Genomic DNA, 8562 nt, shown 5'->3' with positions numbered 1-8562 from the left:
CTCTACAACTCGATTATTTCAAGACCTCAAAATTGATTCAAATTAAAGGTAAGAGACTTTCCTAACTCATCCAATTGGTTTTAGGCATCCACCAATCCGTACCGATCAGAAATGAACATCAAACACACAAAATTTCAAGAAACTCCAAGTATATTGTATTGCTCCAAAACTCCAAAACATCACCAATTTCAACAACTTCAACAACAAAAACCCTGGAATCGATCCAATTGGGCCTAATATATCCTCCCTAATGGTTTCCAATCAACTTTTCAAACTTCGGAACCATTGGAAGATTAGTTACCCCTTTTTACAGCATTTTGCAATGACAACAAAAGTTGTCAACTTGCACTTTTCAAATTTAAGGTGCATTTGTCATATTCCAAGGATTGGTTTGATGTTTCTAAGACCAATATTTATTTCCTAACTCATTCCTAGACTCCTATTGACCCACATGGTCATTTGTCCATGATGGCTTATAAAATGCAACCATGACAATGCCTTACATCATTTGGGTTTTATTGACTCACAAACCTATCAACCTACTACATATGATGTCAATGTGACAAGGTCATTACATTTTAACCTCATGGGTGATATTAGACTCTTTAGGCTTCATTTGTGTCTTTGGGTGCTCCTGCACCATAATTGGAGTATTTTCAACAACATGACAAGTGTCCTTGTTTCTGACAAACTTTCTCAATCTATCAAATTGATGTAGGTTGTCTTGTAGATACTCAACCTCAAACATTTGAATTTTAGTCTTCTTAGCATGGTCAATAATAACAAAAGCTTAAAACAAAACAACTAAGGAAGAAGGAATACTTTTAGCTTGTGGCTTGGGGTTAGGTGCACTGGGCTTAGGATCATTAGAAGAAATAAAAGGAGGGTCGTTACCACTTACTTTATTTCTTGAATCATCCTTAGGAAGAAGCAGCAGTGTTCCTCTCTTGGAAATAGTAATGGGTACTTGAAAGTCACCATCGTCTTTGTAGCTTCTTCTTTTTGAGCTATCCATGTATGGGAACGTGTCATCACAACATATGCTTGACTATGAATTCCTTCAACTGTCACTGAATCATCATAGTGCATATAACTTATGGTAGAGTCGTCAGCTGCCTCATCATCTTCTTGGTGAAAAGCAACAATATCTTTGGTTTGAAAATCAAAGAATGAAAATTCACATCGATCTGTTTCATGATATCCCACAACTATGTTTTGCAAAGGTGGCTAAACCACAAGCCTCTTAGGAGGAGGAGGCAACTTGGACTGATTCTTAGTAGCATAACTAGTAGTAGAATTGGGATATGTTCTTCTGGGAATATCCTTATAAGGGGCATCAAAAGAACCTTGGGAAATCTACTTCTTCAAAGCAAGATGTTCATTTGCCAATGTTTGCACCATATGATCAGTAGTGCCTGAGGTAGACACTTCTGATAATGAGTTTACTTTAGATCGGTTAGGATCTTTTCTGATTTTTCTATCTAAGATCAAGTCGACCTCAATTTTTGTAGCCATAGTTTGAGAAATGACCAGGTCTCTTGGAGTAGCTCTTCTTGGTAGAAAATTGACTTCGAGAAGTTGTGTGTTGATGAAAAATCACTCAAGATTCACAGGAGTGGGTTGAGAAACAACAAGAATTTTGTTTTCCAGCTTATTAAATTTGGCAATGAATTCACGCATGCATTCATGCGTATCTTTCTTCATTTGTGTCACTTGAGCTAACAAAGCATGTTCATCCTCAGCAGGTTTGAAATGTTCCTCGAAGTTATCTTTGAGTGTATTCCAAGATGTGATAGAACCCGCAAAAAGATTATAGAACCAATCAGCTGAAATACCTTGCAAAGTTTCTACGAACAACCGAACCACAACATCTTGATGCTCTACTCGAAGCACACCATAGGCCATATAGAAGGCCTTAATATGCTTATCGGGATGATGTTTTCTATCTTCATAGAACTTATGAATATTCTTTTATCAGCCTTGTGGAAGAGGACGAAGAGGTGGAGTTAAGGCCAATGGACCAAAAGTTGCCCCCCAGGGAACTACCACAGTAGCAACATCAACCATCTTGGGAATAATAGGAATAGAAGGAATTAACGGCTTGATAAAGAAAGGTGAGGCTTCACCTAGGATAGGATTTTTCTTCTTGGATGGTGGGAAGCTAGTAGTTCGTGAAAGAGAATATGTGGTAGTAAGGAGATCAAACTTCACTTGTTTAGCCAAACTTGGTATAACTTCCTAAGAACTTTCACCCTTCTTGCGGCGAACGCAATGACAAACTCCCTCCAATGTGGAGAACTAGAAAGAAACCTAAGAAAATAAATTCTGAAAATAATAAGACACTAAATTTCAAACAAAAGCGTGAGGCTTCAAATTGCATTTGATCCCCAACAGAGTCGCCAAAAATTGTTGGTTGAAAATTTTGTACACCTGGGAAGATGTGCAAAGTTGTGGTTTCAACCACAACATGTGCGTTAAAAACTCTCCTAATTTAAGGGAAGGATCCCCTTTTCTACTATTACTAACTAAACACTAATCTAACTAGGGTGGAATAACATCCTTTTCTCTTTTTTCAAGAAAGATGGTATTCTTCTCTTTTTAGAAAAGAAACAACAGTTAAGAAAACAAATATAGAAACTTAAGGAACTTTAACAATAACAAGAATGTTTATACAAAAAGGAAGTGAAGTTTATGTGAAAGCTCAAAGTCTTCCATCACTTCTCTGGGACAAGAAAATGGAAACAAAGCTCAAAGTCTTTACTTTTCACTATCCTATCTACATTTCCAAAATAATTAAAAGAAGAACAACATACAACATATAACAACACAAAGTATGATGATATGGTGCACTCCTAAACCACTACAAATGGGAATAACTACAAGAACAAAGTCTTGTAATTCCTCTCAGTTATTAACACTTGGCTATAATAATTTAACCCTTAATACTTGTAGCACAAAGTCTACAAGAAATCATATCAAAGCTCCTTTCAACAATCTCATTAGAATCTCAAGAAAATGCAGAAAAATATACCAATATGATACAAGAACACAATAAATATAAGGGCAAGACTTCAACACAAAGTTTGAAACTCAAAAGCCTTCTTGATATTACTTGACAAAATAATTTACAAGTATGAAGCACAAAGCCTTTATGATTGTAAATTTATGCAAAGTTTTCTTGCTTGTTGAAAATGATAAAAATTGCATAGAGCACCCTCCAATATATATAGGAGAGGGGCTAAGAGCAAAACATGGGAGAAATCCAACTAACTAAGACTTACTCCACAACTAACTATGACTTATTCCAAATTACAGTCCTATTGTCTTTCAACTTGTAATTTGTTTACATGTAATTACAAGTTACAAGAATGCAAGTAATGTGATTACTTGTAATTACAATTTTTGGCATTACATGTAATTTTTCAAAGGGAAAATACAAATGCATAATTGAAACTAATCTAAGTGTCCAAGACACGACTCTATTCACATCATCCTCTGTCTAGGAGGTCTGCATGCTGCTACAAGATGTTGGCACTTGAAGTATTTAAGATTAGTGAGGATATTTGTCCAAGAACATCAACTTGCATCATTGATCTAGTTTTTATGTCATTTTCCAATGAACTCTAATCTCATCTTCTTGCTTGGGGTAATATTGATTCCTCAAGAGAAGTTCTCTCTATGTATATGACATTATACTCTTTTCATTTAATGTCATCAACATATGACAACACTGGATTTTTCTTACTGTCCTTACATGCATTGAAATCCCTTGCAATTGGATCTCTAGGACCCGATTACAAGTGCAAAAGTACTTAACATTCTTGCAATATTAGCTTGCAATTGGGTTTCAAAGACCCGATTACAAGTAATAATATAACGGCAATAGAAAGACTTCCAATCGGATTTCTAAGACCCTACTGCAAGCAACTTGTAATCGGGTTTCTAAGACCTTACTTCAAGTAAAGTTAACTTGTAATCGGGTTTCTAAGACCCTACTGGAAGTAACTTGTAATCGGGTTTCTAAGACCCTACTGCAAGTAATTTAACTTGCAATTTGAGCAAAAAGTTCCTACTTGCAATGACATCAAGAAGTTCCTACTTGCAATGACATCAAGAAGTTCCTACTTGTAGTGACATCAAAAACTTCATACTTGCAATGACATCAAAAAGTTCCTACTTGCAATGACTACAAAAATTTCCTACTTACAATGAGGAACTCAAAACCCGAAATTGCACAAAAAGCTAGGAAAATGAAAGCAAAAACCAACCAAAACTTGGACAACAATGACAAACACACCAACTAATGATTTTACATTAACAAATATGAGTTTTAACCCTCGTAAAATGTGTCATGGAGAATAAAACTATGAATTTTGAGTAAAAATTTGTAGGGGTTGTCAATTTTTTGAAAGTTCAAAAATTGAGACAACAAATATAACATGGTTTAATATAAAAATGTTGATGAGAAATATACAATGATCATACACCTTAACTAATTAAACTTTGACTAAGTTAAAATGATAAATGGGAATGAGGTGGTAAATAAGTTCTTAGTATATTCAAAACAGTTTAATTTTATCTTTATATTGATTATATATTGTGATTGATGGGACAATGTCTAGATCTAATCTTGTAATGATGTGAAAGTGGTAGAGAAAGGCTAAGAATAATGTTTCTAATATATAAGATGAATCCACTTTGATAATCCAATCAAAATGGTTCGATGATTGTCCCCTTGAATGCAACTATTTTGTCTACCTATTGACTTGCATGATGTGTTTGCATTTGGATTTACTCATGTTAGAGACAAATGGGGTGTTATAGTGTACCTTAGGAGTTTGTTGTAAGTGGAGGGAGGTATTAAACCTCCTTGGAATTTATTCAAACACCTTTGTCAATGTGTAAACATCAAATACATGCAAGACAAAGATATAGAATGTCTACAGTCATGTAGTATCAATTGATTTTGATACAAACTTGATGAATTCAATTGATAAAGTGTGTGAGATTATTTGTAATGATAATTTCTTCTCCTTAATGATCTAGGGCTTCTTCTCAAATACAATATCCCATATGATTAAATTCTATAATAACAATATTTAAAATGATAAATATAATATTATAATCAACTTACATATAAATTTAAAAAATTAAACATTAAAATAATACCTAATTTATAAGAACAACACAAAAATTAAAAATTAAAAAATTAAAAACAAAAAATAAAAAGATATAAATAATATGCACTAAGTTTCTCCTCTACAATTAAAAAAAAAAAAAAAAATTATTTCCAAACTCTGGACCCTAAAATATTATATTACATACAAGAGGTATTATAATGGTCTAAATGCATGAGTCACAATGGATCTTAAAAGGGACCAAACCTTACCTTACCTTTGCTTTAATGTTTGTGGATACCATTTTCAAATGGAGGATAGAAGAATGCATATGAAAATGAAAAGGATGAATTTAACGTGCATTGAGAACTATCACTACCCTCTACACTATTGAGAGATGGAGTGGCCTCATTGATAAGAAACATGGATGCATGTTAATTGGAAGGGCTTTCATGTATTGAGAATGATAGATTTTTCTATAAAGGGTAGACAACTTTAATTGTTTCTAATAGATAAATGATAATTTTTTAGTGTGAGATAATGCTTTTTTTTACATTTGTGAGCTTGAAAATATATAAGAAAAAATTCTATCGATTAATAAATAAAATGATAATCACACAAGTGTATTAGAAATTATAATTGATAATAAACAATTTAAATCATTAGAAAGTATTTATTGTTATAGTTATCTTATTACAATAAATGTTTTGATTCATATAATTTTTAGACATTAATTATAACAATTATTAAATTATTTAAAATTATTATTTAAACAGAATATAGATATCTCTATCTTGAGGTCCTTATGACCTTGTCATTTAGGTACAACCCTATTAATATTTAGAAATAAAATATTATTAATAGATTCTTAAAAAAATATTATAAAATATTAGAGAATAGTTATAATATAATATTTATAGTATATATAATTTAAGAGGATGCTCACGTAAAATTTTATATTTTCTTAAGAGAATAGTTATTACTATAGTATTTGTAGTATATACAATTAATAAAGATGTTGACATAGATTTAGATATTAATTTAGAAAAATAAAAAATATGTTAATAATAAATACTTAAATTTAAAAAATAAAAGTGAATAGAGTCTATATCATCATATTCAAAATGGTGTTTTATATATTTACAAAAAAGATGAATTTTTGTATTGTACACAAAAAACGTTATTATTTTAATTTTTATTTAAAAGTCATTATTTTAATCCTTAACCATTAAGCATTGTATTATGTATTTAACAATACAAATACACATTTAATAATATTTATTAGTTAATTAAGATTCAAATAACAATGAAACAATTAACAAGTGCCACATAGTGGCTAGTACTTGCCTTGTTTTTAGTATAGTTTTAATAATAATTATGATTTAATTTTAATAATGATTATATTTTAAAAATTATAATAATTAAGATAAAAAAATTAAACATAATTATTTCATAATAATTAAAAATTTACTAGAAAAAATAATATAAATTAAAGAAATCCTAATAAATTTTTCATTTCACAAAATAAAGTTAAATAATTGAAATAGTTTTATATTTAAATCTACTTTAAAAACTAAAATATAATAAACAAAAATGTGTAAACAAAAGTATATAAAAAATTAAATATTAAGAAAAATTAAAATTAATAATAAATAACAATAGTCTTGATAGATAATAATTTTATTAAGTCAAATTAATTAAATTAAAATAGTAATAATGGTGTGTTTTCATTGAAAAGACTGTTTTTGATGTTTTAAAAAATCTTTTGCGAAGAAGAAGGTTTTGCTCTGCGTTTTTTCGCGAGGCGAAGGTGGTCTGATCTCCGACGTGGCGTCCCGAACGGCGAGTTCTCTCTCCCCGATGAAAACAGGTGTGCGCGTTCTGATTCGTTTTTAATTAGCTATGGCAGGTCCGCCTTTAATACCCACGGCAGAAGCCGTAGAACCTGCGTTAACTCCCATTAACTCCATCACCACCTCCTCCCCTGCAATTAAAAATAATGACCTCGGCTCTGTTAAACAAAATGCTTCCTCTAACACGAAGACTTTCTCCGAAGCGGTGGGTAACTCCTCTGTCATCGTTGCTTCGGCTAAGTTTAGTGTTGTTCATCACCATGAAGAGGCCGAACAAGGTAAGGGATCTCTGGACGCCTTGAGACCTTTTACCGTATGCCCTAACACTGAAATGCTTGGTGAGATTGCGAAGGAAAAAAGTAGGTTACAAAACCTTGCCATTTTCTTTGCTGCTGTTGATGTGGAAAGATGCCCTGCAAGAAAATTTTTGGATGATTGGTTTTATAACTATTGGAATATCAAATTAGGTTACAATATCTCTTTCTGTAGGCAGTTGCAGAAGGGGTTGTTTGTTATCTTCTTTAAATCCACCGATGCACAAGAGGCTGTCCTCAAAAGACAGTACTGGACCGTGGGCAACACTTCTTTCCGCGCATTAGCTTGGACCCCGGAAGCTATACAGGAAGAAGTGCTTGCTCTGTCGGCTCCTAGATGGATAGTTATAAAAAAAATTCCCCCATATCTATGGCGTTTTATTATGCAACTGTTGGAACCTCTCGGGAAAGTTATTAGGTTAGATGAAACCACTCGACTGGTTCCTCATATGGACGCCAGAGCCCTAATTTCGCTTAAACCTGGTATTGATATTCCAGCAGCCCTTGATATCAACATTTCTGGAGATTTAATCTCTTGTCCCTTGGAAATATTGGGAGGGTTGAATGCATGCTTTCTCTGTAAAAAAGAAGGGCACCTTCGGAGGGATTGCCCCATCATCAAAAGGAAAGGCGAGGCTATCCCTCCCCAAAAATCTGCTAATAATACGAAAATGAATAACTCTGAACCTTCTGACAAGACTACTAAGGTACCTCCTGTGAGTTCTTCTCCATCTGCTACACTTAACATGGAACAAGCACCTCCCCTCGTGTCTGTTCCCTCTCCAGAGGTTAACATGATAGATGGATTTCAAATTGTGGAAAAGAAATCAGATAAAAAAAGAAGAAGGAAAACGGAGAACACAGAAGCTCATATAGTTAAAACTAACAAAGCGAATACACCTCCTGTGACTCCTATACCAGCTGCCCCTCCCACCCTTGCTGAAACCAACCCCACAGCTGTTGTTAATAAGATCTTCAAAGAAATTGACGATGGGTACTATCTAGAGGTTCTCCCTGCTAATAAAGGAAACATGATAACTATACCAATAGAGCACACAAATGACCTATGTCTGTCTATTCCGTCGGGTAGACCTGGATGTGGAAATGTAAACTCAATAATCTCAGATGCTAACAGGGAGATCACAGACCCTATTGAGATCAAGAAAGCCTTTGCTAATTATTATTGTAAACTTTTTACCTCTGAGGATAACAGTGTGTCCTCGAAGCTAAGAAACAAGATTAGTACCATTATACCTAAAAAGATAAACCAAACAGATT

This window comes from Cryptomeria japonica, chromosome 6, assembly GCF_030272615.1.
Source record: "Cryptomeria japonica chromosome 6, Sugi_1.0, whole genome shotgun sequence".
Lineage (NCBI taxonomy): Eukaryota > Viridiplantae > Streptophyta > Pinopsida > Cupressales > Cupressaceae > Cryptomeria > Cryptomeria japonica.
This window is presented reverse-complemented; position numbering follows the sequence as displayed.